This window comes from Pteropus alecto, unplaced genomic scaffold (assembly GCF_000325575.1).
Source record: "Pteropus alecto unplaced genomic scaffold, ASM32557v1 scaffold194, whole genome shotgun sequence".
Classification (NCBI taxonomy): Eukaryota; Metazoa; Chordata; class Mammalia; order Chiroptera; family Pteropodidae; genus Pteropus; species Pteropus alecto.
Window position 1 is genome coordinate 1,740,603 of NW_006436281.1, and position 13,059 is coordinate 1,753,661.

The window sequence follows — 13,059 nt, forward strand, 5'->3', positions numbered from 1 at the left end:
ACCCCCTCACCTGTAATGAACGTTTATTGAGCACTTACTATGGTCCAGTTCTAAGTAAGCGCTTCACAAACGTCACCACATTTAATCCCCAGAGCCGCCAACTCTGTGAGGTACTTATCATCCCCATTTCACAGACGAGGAAACTGAGCCTCAGAGATGTGACATCACTTGGTCGAGATGAGAAATCCCGTGTCACATGTCTCCCACCCCTGACAGCTGGGACGTTTACCCTCAGATCTCGCATCCATCCTTAGAAGAATCAACACAGGATGACTGCAAGGGCTCAGGTGATTGATTCAATGAACACCTGAGTTAAAGCACGTAGCGCTGAGCCTAGGGCCCAACTGGTGCTCAATTCAATCAACAGCACTTATGAGCCACCTACTATGTTCCAGGGACTGTTCCAAACACTGGGATACAACAGGGAACGAAATGGTCTTGGCCCTTGAAAAGGACTACCACTCATGTCATTAGCAAAACCTAATTTTCAGATGACACAGTGGAGGCCTGGGAGCATGGAGTGTGGCTTGTCCAAAGGCCCGCAGACAGACAGAGGGAAAGCTGGGGTTTGAACGCAGGACAAGCTTAATTTCAGAGCCCGAAGTCATTGGAAGAAGAGGGCCCTTCTTTGGAATTGATCACTGCTAATATTCAATATTCTCTGATACGTGAATCTTCTTCTCTCTGGATTCCTGGTCTCCAAGGGTTCTTTCCCTCCCAGGTCTTCTAGAGACAAGATTAGGCTCAGAGGAGGCCTGGATGGGGGTGATTGTGGCAGCTAGGGGCCCGTCCCTCTGCTCTATCCCATTGCAGCTCCTTCTTTGCCATGCTCCCAGGTCCCTAGGATGGGCAGGGTAGCAGATGGCCTGGGGTGGATGGGGTGGCTGCCCATCTGTCCCCTCCCCCCTCATTGTCCCTGGAGCCAAGGGGGATGGTAGGGGGCTGTGGTCCACTGCAGTCTGGATCCTCCCCCTCCATCTTCCTGGAGGGAGCTGAGGAGCTGGTTGCCATGGAGATGAGGAAGAGGCGAGAGGGATGCAGGGAGATACTGGGGTCAGGCAGAGATCCACACCTTAGACCCTTTGAGTCACATATGCTCACACGACACAGGTGCACATCCCAACATCTGTGGAGATGGGCATAAAGTCTCCCATCCCCAGTCGCACAGGGCCTCATGCAGACACACAGGTACACATTCAACAGTTTCACACAGGCACACTCGATGCATGAAGATGACTCATGGGGGAATAGGCGCGCACACACACGCGCACACACACACACATACACACACACACACCCATAATGCATAATGTACATTCAGTCATGTGGAGCCAAAGCCACTCCACGGGCTCACGCACACAAATAGACACACACACCTCTAACATCCGTGTATATCCCAGATGCATATCCTCAGAGCCAAAACAACTCCACACTTGGCCACACACACCCTGAGAAGTTACCAGTACATGATCACAGCCACAAGACAAACACCTATGTTACATAAGGCATACATGTTCGTGACGTGTGAGATACAGACAGCCAAACAGACTCAATCATGCCTTCCACACAGATTGGGCAGTCACACACATTGACATACATGGCCCATGTAGTCTAACGCACACAACACACGAGACCTCACAGGCTACTCAGCGACATCACAACACGCGTGGAGTCCTGCATGCTGCTCGGCCCCCACCGCCAAGTCATGCCTGCAGCCCCAGCTTCACACGCCCCCCCTCGTTTGGACACACACAACAGCATGGTCGGTCACGCACTCACACTCACAGACAAACACAAACCTCCTCCTAGATATTTTTAAACCCAGGCTAGTTCTGCTGCTATGGCAACCACCCCAAACCCATTGCCATAGCAACCCAACGTCAGCTTTCCAAGCACCAAATCCTGGGGGATTGCAGGGCCCCAATCAGAGGCCGGTGGAGGGGGCTGCTGCATTCTCTGCCATCATCCGTGCCACCCCGGTACTCCCACCCTAGAGCCTTCAGGGGAGCAGCCACCCGAGACTGGGCAGGGGCCGGATCCAGGGACACCACCAGGCCGGGCAGGGGCAAGGGCAGGCCTCTACTCGGTTTGCCTTCCTGCCCATCAGAGCTTCATGCAGGGGCTAATGGGACAAAGGTCAGCCTGCATTTGGACACACACAAGCCTGGGTTCAAATCCTGACTCTGCCATTTACATGCTATGTGACTTCAGCATGTCTTTATCCTCTCTGAGACTTACGTTCCTTAATCTGGAAAATGTTGCTGCTGTTGCTGTCAAGCACTAACTTCCCAAAGGACTATTGTGACTCAGTGGTGAAAAGCCCAGGCCGACCTGCATCCATCCAAATTCCCGCCCTCCCACTTTCTAGCTGCATGAACTCAGGAAAAGGCCTTCCCTTCTTTGCAACAAAGTCGGGAGGCAAAGAGTAGCCCAATTATACAGGGCCGCTGGGAAGAGTCCCAGCAGAGGGGTGTGGCCACTGACGTTAAGACCATCGCACTGTATTCCAACTTATTTAAATCTTAAGCATGGCCCGAGGGGTCGGTACTATTATTATTCCTGTTTTGCAGAAGAGGTAACTGAGGCTTACAGAGCTGGACTGGGATCACACACAGCTACAAAGTTTTGAAGCATGAAATTTGAACCCTAAGACATGTCCTTAGCCATTTCTCTCTCCTGCCTCTCAAAGACAGGAGCTTGGAGAAGGGTGGTAGAATGGTGGATTCTAGGAAATGTTTTCCAGCCTTAGTTTTCTAGCCTGCAAAATGGGAGTTCAAATGGTCTTGCCAGCTGCAGTGTTGGAGGATCTATGAGGTAGCTTGCACCTGGGGGCTTTGAGGACAGGCTGGCACACCAAGGCAGATTGGGAGGGGGTGGGCGAGTGGGCAGGTGGGTAGGCAAAAGAGGGTGGGGACTGGCTGGGGCTCAAGCCCTGCTTTTCTCTTTCCCAGCCCTGTGACTTCAGGGATGAGCTTTGTCTAATCTCAGCCTCAGTCTTCCCATCTGTCACCTGGGAATCATAATGGTGTGGTGAGGAGTCCAAGAGCTAAAGTAGGTAAAACCACTTGGCACGGGTCCCGGCGAAGAGCTGATACTAATATCATCCATCCCATCTGTACATAGGATTTAGCAAAGGCAGGACTGTGTTGTGCATGGTTTTGCAAATGTTTTTGACCCATAGTAAGAAATACACTTAATCATGATTCAATGCATATGGCGCTGTGCAAGAAAAGTTTCATAAAATCAGACTTCACCTACACCTCTGTCCGTCCTATGTCTAAACTATAAGCACAGACTCTGCTTTGCTCTATTCTATTGAAAAACACTGGTTGATTTCACAGTCCACTAGCCAGTCGTGACGATCGGTATGAAAAATCCTGATGTGGTAGCTACAAGACGGAATCCCAGAATTTCTGGTAGATTTTAAGTAGGGGGGGTGACATGGGCACCAGAGGGGTGATAGAGGGGAAGGGGCCAGACAGGGGCTGGGATGGAAACAGAAGACTCCAGGGAAGAGGGGGTTCTTTGCCTGGACCCCAGTAGGGGCAGGGGAGTTGGAAAGATGTAGTCAGAAGCCAATACAAAGCAGTTAACACAGTGCATCACACACAACGTATAGTGGGTTATGAGTATCGACCCTGAAGATAGATTCTCACTCATCCACCTGACAAAATTTGAGCACTTACTATATAACAGTGAACAAAACAGACACAAATTCCTGACCTCGTGAGCTCACATTCTAGGCAGATAGACAATAAACAGGGAAAAGAAGTAAAATATATATTGTGTCAGGTGATGATAAATGCCATGGAGAAAAATACGTCAGGGAAGGGGATGAGGGGTCCAGGTGCAGGGGGCAAGGGAGGGGCTGCAGTTTTAAACAGAGCGGACAGGGAAGGCCTCACTGAGGAGGTGACATTTGAGCAGAAGAACTGAAGGAGGTGAGGGAGTGAGCCATGTGGATCTCTGGGGGTAGAGGGGTCCAGGCAGGCAGAGGGAAGAGCAGGTGCAAAGGCCCTGAGGCAGAAGCACACCTGACACGTTGGAGAAAGGAGGAGGAGACCAGGGAAGCTGGAGAGTGGGAGGGATGAGGCCAGAGAGTTAGGCAGGGAGCTGACTGTGTCTGCTTTGGGAGCCACAGGAAAAACTTAGCTTTGACTCTGAGTGGGATGGGACCAGAGAAGAATTTCGAGGTGATTAACGTTTTATCACGAGACCCTTCTGGTTGAGTGTGAAAAATACTATGTTAGGGGAAGAAGTGAGGAGCCCAGTGAGGTGATCATGACAATCCAGGTGAGGGGGTGCCGATGGCTGGATCTGGGTGAGAGGCAGCAGGGGAGGCGGGAAGACATCACTGGGGTCCTGATTCTCTCATGTGACTTTGGGCAAATGATTTCCCCAGTCTTGAACCTCGGTTTCCCCATTTACAAATGGGGTGATAATAAAACACCCACTTCTCAGAGCTCCTGGCTTGTCTCAGTGTGAGAGTTGAGATAGAGCCCTCGGCACAGACTGTGTGCTCAGCAAACACTGCCTGTCATTGTCACTGATATTATCCCCCAGGTTCCCAGACCACGTAAAGTCTGTGTACTGTCCAGTAGGGCAAGGATGGGCTTCGGGCAGGAGACGAAGAGAGAGGAGTTTTGACTTTGCACGGTGATTGTGTGCTTACCTGATCCTGGGGACATGTGAGTCAGAGAATCTAGGAGTGAGACTCCATGAGCTGAGAGGGTCTTCAGGGTTTTTTTGTTGTTGTTATGGTTCCTACCAGCCTCTTTGTAGCGTGGGGAAATGGAGGTCCAGAATGGTTTTAGCGTGCCCGGGAGCCCGCAGTGAGGTGGGGGCCGAGCCCGGGCTGGAATCCGTTCTGTCCACTGTCTCTCAGCCCTGTGCGCCCAGTCCTGGCTGCCTCCTCAGTGATTATGGCAACTGGCTGCCTCCCCTCCCCCCAGACTCAACATCTTCCTATGACTTCCTACTGCCTCTGGGATAAATTCCAAACTCTCCCAGTTGCTCAGGCCAAAAACCTTGCATTCGCCCTTGACACCCCCTTCCTTCCCTTACACCCACATGTCATCCATCAGAAATCTCTTCTGCTGCACCTTGAGATTCTGAATCTGACCCTACCTCACCACCTCTATTGATGCCACCAAGGTCCAGGCCCCCAGCAGCTCCCCGCTGGATTCTCACAGGAGCCTCTTCTCTGGCCCCCATCCCCAGCCTTTCACCCCTACCTAGCCTTTCAACAACCAGAGTCGTTCTTTTAAAAAGCAAGTCAGATCCTACACTGTGCTGCATGCAAGATAATTTTTTTTTTTTTTAAAAAGGGATTTCTGTAAGAACACTGGGGAACAATGTAGATTCCTCGCATCTCTCCATAGGGGGTGGCTTTACGAATATTATGAATGGGGACACTGAGGCATGAGGAAAATTAAGTCACTTGTGACAGAGCTGGGATTTGAACTCTAGCAGCCTGGCTTCAGAAGCTACCCCCTTAACAATTTCGTCACACTGCCACCGTTTCTTACTTTTTCCTCTCTTCTCTGCCAAGTATCTCCAAGTTTTCCGCACTCCCCCACCACCAAATTATTCCCCTCCTGGGGAATCTGGATGCTTCTCTAGCCTAGAACCACAGTGCCTAGGCTTCAACCGACTCTATGCAATCATCTCTGGTTGAATTTAATTTTAGTAATTTTCCCCCTTCCTCTGCCACCTCCCATAGGCACCCACTCTAGGGTGCTGAATTTTTGGCCTTCAGTCTTTCTTCTATCCTTTCAGTAAAATCCATCCACATCCTTAAAGTTAATTTTGTTATACGTGTGTCTTAAACTTGCAAAAATGCCGCTGAGCTATAAACTCATCTTTCTTTCGTTGTGCCTTCTGAGAGCTCTCTTTGCGGCTGTGCTTATTTCTAGCTCGTGCTGAGCGAATCTACAGACCCGTGGAGAGGCTGCCTGCGTTTAAGTCCCAGTCTGGCTGCTCCCTAGCTGGATGACCTGGAGCGAGTAACTTAACCTCTCTGGGCTCCCGTTTCTCCATTTGTAAAAGGGGTGTTGTTAAATAACGGTACCTTTCTCATAGGGTCGTTGCAAGCTGGCATCTTAAAGCGTTTAGCATCAAGCCCTTACTAAGCATTCATGTTAAGCTTCTTCTTTTATAGGCTGTGTGGTATTCCGTTATGTATTTCACATTCCACTTCTCCAGCTCTGTTAATGGCCGTCAAATTCCTTCCAACCCTTTGCTACCCAAACCGCGCTCACTGCTCGTTCTCATACGTACGTCATTCACGAGCCTGCTGGAGAGAAGGGAAACTGGGTTGTCAGCCATCCTCTTATTTAAACTTCACAGTATTGCCAGATTGCTCTCCAGAAAGGATGCACTGGATTCCACGCCTACCGGCAGGGCTGGATGACCGTTCTTCCATACACTTCTCTAGAACTTGGTGTTCTTAGACGGTCTAATTTTGGCCAATCAAATGGATGTGAAAGTTCTCACTTTATGTACTCTCTTATGTAGATCGGCTTGGTTTCTCTGGGCTTCTTTAGTCTTCAACGCCACCCAGAATTACTAAAAAAAAAAAAACCCACACACCAAAAAATCCCCCAAAACACATGCATCTCTCTCTCTCTGTCTCTCTCTCCATCTCTCTCTCTCTCTCTCTCTCTCTCGCTCTGTCTCTCCCTGTAAGGCTTTGAATACTAACACATTAATATTTTAGTCCCTGTCACAGTAAACAGGGATCATAACAATACCTCCCTCCTATATTGTTAAGAGGATTCAATGAGATGGCGATGGCCACGCTTTGCTGAGTGTTTACTGCATGGCAGGTACTGTGCTCAGCACTTCACATGCATTAATTCATTTATTCCTCACAAAACACTATGAGGCACATGCTGCTGTTATCATGTCCACTTTACAGATGAGGAAACTGACACACTGAGCAATGGACTATAAGACACAGAGCTGGGGTTCAAACCCAGGGAGACACGCTCAGTAACAACTTCGCTGCCTTTTAATGAGATGATACAGGGCAAGCACCTAGGGCTTAAGGAATTATCTGTATTACCACAGCTCTAATAATCAGATGGGACAATCCAGAGGGGCTTGGGGAATGCTTGCTGATTGCCTAAGCAAATTCGATAATGGATTTCGCTTTTGGGGTATTATACAGGCATAACCATAATAATAGCATCTCGCATTATGTGTGTGAAACATGGAAGGGACTCACCTGGGCCTCTGTGTCCCCATCTGCAAAGGATGGGGTTCGACAAGACCCCTCTCCCTATCCTTTTCACAGCCCCTCTGTTTCCTAAATCAAAGCACTTATAACTGTCACAGTTGCTCTCCTTTCCAGCACTCAACGGGTACCAGGTCCTGTTCCCAGCTTTTCTGTGAATGAGGTCGGTGGGCAGTTCCCACCCGACTCTCCGCCTATTCGGTGGCTGCGCCCATTGGACGTGGCTGGACACACACTACAGCGAGCTCGAGCTCGCTGCAATTCCATGATCACTCGCTTGGGGCGCGCTGCCTAGAAGCCTTACCCACGTCCATTCACCCTCCCGCGCTCTTGGAAGACTATGTCACACCTTGTCCTCTGTCCTTCAACCTCTACCACCTCCTCTCCGTCCTCAGTCTCACCTTTAACCCTGCACCTACTTCACAGAGAGAAGAGAGGCCACCAGAATAGAACTTCAGCAGGTCCCAGGACATCTGCCCCCTCCCTGCACCTGAGACCCCGTTCTCTGCCCTTCCTCCTGTCAACGGCAGACATACTCCCGGCCAAGCCACGTCTTCGCGGGCACGCTAGGCCCATCCTTTCTCGCCTACCCAAGGACAGGAGTCAAGCGGTTGGCTCCTTCCTGCGTCATAAATTTTCCTCTCTCTGCTCAGTCATTCTCAAGGGTGTAAAAACACGTGCTGATACAAACATGGTCGTTCGCCCCGTCCAGCTACAGCTCCAATGTCCTACTGTCTTTTACAACAAAACCCTTAAAAAACCCCGACGTCTCCAGTTCCTTTCTTCCAAGCCTTCTTGAATCATTCCAACCAGGGTCTGGCTCCACTGCTTGGCCAAATAATAATAATAATAACTCTTGAGGTTACCAGTGACCTCTAAGTGGCTCAATCCAATAGTTCAGTCATCCACCCTCTTGTGACCTGAACTTTCCAACGGATCGTCACACCCTCTTCCTAGGTTTTTCTTCCCTTGGCTTCTAAGACACCCTACTCTCTTGATTTCCCTCCTTTTTTAGTGGCTGCTCTTTCTCAGTCTCCTCTGCTGTTTCTTCCTCATTTCGGAGGTTTCGAAATATTGGAGGGTCTTGGGGTTCAGCCCTTGGTCCTCTTCTCTTTCCTCTCTTCACTCTCTCCTTTTATGGTGGGCTCCCAAATTTATACGTCTCTCTCGGTTAGACCTCACTCCTGAATTCGGACTCACACATTCACCTCTCCACACTTCCACTTGGATGTCTACTAGGAACCCCAACATGTCCAAAACCAAACTCCTGATCTCCACTCTCCTCTGCCCCCTCCCACTCTATCTAATCTCAATAAGTGAAAACTTCATCCTGGCTTCTCAGATCAAAAACCTTGCAATCATTTCCTCCCTCCCAATACCTGATCCATCAGCAAATTCTGTCAGCTCTACCTTTGGAATATAAGCAGATTCCCACCACATCCCCCCACCCCAGCTGCTACCACTCTCGGAAAAGCCATCATCATCTCTCATTCGAATTATTTTTTAATCTTTTGGTTAAAATTTTTTTTATTGAGGTGAAAGCCACATGACATAAAATTAAACATTTTTGAAAGCATCATCTCTGTTTAGTTCCAAAACTTTTTCATCATCCCCAAAGGAGACCCCACACCCATTAAACAGTGACTCCTCATACTCACTGCCCCCTGCTGTCCCTGGCACCACTAATCTGCTTTCTGTCCCTATGGATTTGTCGAGTCTGGACATTTCATAGGAATGGAATCAATCATACTCTGTGTGGTCTTTTGCGTCTGGCTCCTTTTGCTCAGCATAATGTTTGTGAGGTTCATCTACACTGTAGCATGTATCAGAACGTCATTCTTTTTTATGGCTGAATAATAGTCCATTGCATGGCTATACCACATTTTGTTTATCCATTCATCTATTAACAGATATTTGGGTTGTTGCCACCTTTTGGCTATTCTGAATGGTGCTGATATGACTATTCATGTACAGCTATTTGTTTAAACATCAGTTTTCAGTTCTCTTGGGTGTATACCTAGGAGTGGAGTTGCTAGGTCACATAGTCATTCTGTTTAACTTTCTGAAGAACTGTCAAAATGTTTTCCACAGACTGAAGCATTTTATCTCATTTGAATGATTATTTATTTATTGTTTTGGTTTGAATTATTTTAATGGCCTATCTTAAGATAAAACAGGAGTAAGAAGGGATTAAGAAGTACAAATTGGTAGTTACAAAATAGTCATGAGGATGAATAGCATAGGGAATATAGTCAGTAATATTGTAATAATTATGTGTAGGGTCAGGTGGGTACCGGACTAATAGAAGGATCACTTCGTAAATTATACAAATGTCTAACCACTGTGCTGTACACCTGAGACTGATATAAAATCATATTGAATGTCAACTGTAATTGAACATTTTTTTTAAAAAGGAGGAAAAAGGCAAAGGGGAATAAGAGATTTAAATTTTCAGTTATAAAATAAGTCATGGGGATGTAATGTATAGCATAGTGAAGACAGTCAATAATATTGTGATAATATACGGTGTCATATGGTTTCTAGACTTATCATGGCGATCGCTTCTCTAGGTATATATATGTTGAATAACTATGGTGTACACCTGAAACTAATATCATATCATATGTTAGTTATATTTTAATAAAAATTTAATATTTGTAAAAAAATAAAAAAACTAAACACCAAAAAACAAACAAACAAAAAGACATGAGTAAAATCATGTCTCTGAGGCTCTTCGCCTTTAGTGGGTCCCATCACACTCCGAGCAAAACCCAAAGACTTCGCAAGGGCTTGCAAGACCCTATACAACTTGGCTGTGGTCCCAGATATCTTCTACCATATTCCCACCCACTCAATATTGACCCCTTCACTGTTCTTTAAACGCATCGGCATGCTCCCACCTCAGGGCCTTTGCACTGACTGTTTCTTTTTCCTAGAATGCTCTACCCCTGTACCCACAAGTCTGGCTCCTTCACTTACTTCAGGTCTCTGCTCTATGTCAGCTTCTCTGAGACACCATCTCTCATCTTCCTGTCCCCTTTACTCTGTTTTATTTTCTCTATAACATTTATCACCATCTGACATTTCTTTCTTTATATTTTATTGTTTGTCTCCTTTCACGAGGTCATGGGCTTTTTCTGTTTGTTTGCTGATATACTTACCCCCAGCACCCAGAAAAGTGCCTGGAACATAGTAGGTGCTCAATAAACACTTGATGAATGAATGAATGAATGAATTGAACTCCATTTACAGATGGAGAAAGTGAGGTTCACAGAAGAAGCATGACTGGTGGGAGGTCTTCAGTGGTAAGAGGATCTCTTGAGTTTTAATCCAGGTCTCTCTGACGGAAAAGCCCAACTTCTTAACAGTGGACTAGTTCGTGAACTTTATATCTGGGCTTTGTAACCTTAAATGTTAGCCTTTTAGCAATACTCAATTTATAGGTGGGAACGCTTACACCCAGAGAGGGAAGGGGGCCCCACAACCAGTTGGTGGCAATGTCAGGACTGGCTATTATGCCTCAGGGCAGGATTTCTGGTACTAGTTTTTGGCATGCAGTGATCATTCAATAAATGCAGGATGACTACTGTTTATAGTAGAGCTTGTGTAAGCCTCAGGGCCCTTGATTTGCACAGGCCCTTCCAAGGCCTTAGCAATTTGTTCCTACGGTCCGATGTTTTTGTAAAATTTACAAAGGAGGATATTTAAAATGCAATTGGTTGTTACCACTGACTTTTTCCAGTTCTGTTTCCCCCCACTGAACTTCTCTTTACCATGGCTGGTGCTGGAGCAGTTTCAGGCATTTATGGGTCCTAGCTGAGGGCAAGGTGAGCTGAGGATACATTTAGTTTGGGTTTTGTGGGATATTTTGATGGGGTTCACAGACACTTTCAGGTAAGTGCAAATTACCTACCTAGTTATCCTGGTGTAGGAGTGGCTTCTGGGAATGCTCCTATCATCCAAGGTGCTAACTCATCAGGTGCGAGGCCACACTATCTACTGTGGCATGAACTATCCTCTAGGGGCCAACTCCAGAAGCACCTGTGCAAGAGAGTTGGGTCAAGAATTAAAAGGACTGAGCCAGAAGCTAGTCTGTGAAAACGTTCTCCAGAACATCCAGCTAACACATGAGTTTAAACTTCATAAAAGTTTTCATAAATATCCCAAAAATCTAGATGCCATCTGCAATACCGACTTGTGAAACTCAGACTTTTTCTGAATTCTGACTGAAAAAAGTTCCATCAAGCATGTTACAGGAAGGATAATTTACTTTTTCTCTTCTCTCTGGAGATGAGGATATTATGAAATAAGTATATCCAGCCAGAAAAGTAGGAAATATATCACAGAGGTGTGTCAGGCAGTAAATTAATAAAAACATTACGTTATCGTCTTTGGGGATTTTGCAATGTTTGAGGTATTTGTCAGCTGTTTTAAATATGTAATTTGTTGTTTCGTATTCGAAGTAAATTTTCACGTTCATATCCAGTTTTGTTTGTGATTTTGTATTCCTTTTCTTTCGTATTCCTTGTATTTCCCTCCCCTCCCCTACTCTCTTACCAAATTCTGTAAGCTGCATCTGCCCTGTTGATGCCTCATTGGTTCAAAAGAGGGATCGTTCTCAAGCTGTGTGGTTCCGGGCCAGTGGATGTACTTCTTTGAGCCTGTTTCTTTAGTGGCAAAACGGGGATCACAATAGCGCCTACACTGCAGGGTTGTTGTTAACTTTCAATAAGCCGAGTCCTGCATAGCGCTTAATGCAGGCTTGGAACGCAACGAGCGATGATAAATCCAACCAGCCTTTAAGCTAGGTACACTTCCGCACACTTCCGCAGCTTTCAAACCCGCGGCCAAGTTCTTCCTGTGCGCATGCGTGTTCGACTCACGCACTCCCCCCGCCCTCGCCTCTTTCCTCCGCAGGCGCGGCCTACACTGCTGCAGGGGTTGATGGGCGGAGTCAAGGGGCTACTTCCGGGATTCCTCCCCTCGTCCAGGGACAACCCTCTTTGTATGACTGGCATTGACGATTATTCAGTAGTGATTGGACAGAGGAACGATCCATTTAAAAAAAAAAAAATCTCTCTTCCGAGTTGTCCAATTGCAAGCTTTGGAGGGCGGGTTCTTCTCTGGGGCGGGACAGAGTGACGGGCGTCTATTTTGACTAATAGAAACTCGGCTAGGAATAAGCCAGAGCCAATCACAAGTGAGAAAGCCGGATCCTGGGGCGGGGCTGGAGCTTCGGCAGTTGAACTGCTCACGAGGAGGGGCGGCTGTGGAGAAGGTGAGAGTCGCTGAGAGCGGCGGGTGCGCGGGCCGGGGTGGCGATCCTGGGGGGAGGGGGTCTCTGGGGGAGAGAGGCCTGCGGCGGGCAGCTGACCCGGCAGTGTGGGAATTGAGAGGGGGTGCCCTTTAACACGGGCGGGCGCTTTAATGAGGGGGTGTGAGGCAGAGGGCAGTTTGTGAGTCGGAGGGTATTTTTGTGTTTCGCAGGAGGGTCTTTAATGGGGAAAGTGTGTAAAGCAGGAGACGGCACATGGTAAAATACAGAAATGCTCTTGCAGTATAGTCTTGCGATTTAATGGGAACTTTTAAGACAGAGGGTTAATATAATATAGCGCAGTATGGAGGGGCGGAGGTCCCAGCGATGAGCTTTGACTTGGTGGAGGGCTTGTGAAGAAGCAACATTGAGGAAGGGGGGAATGGGGCCTTCAGGGAGGAGGGTGTGCTTTAACGAAGTGTGAAGTCATAGCGTTTACTGCGGGCATACTGTGTGCTAGACACCTATCAAGTGTATTATGTCAATTAACTGTTAAACTTCCTAACAG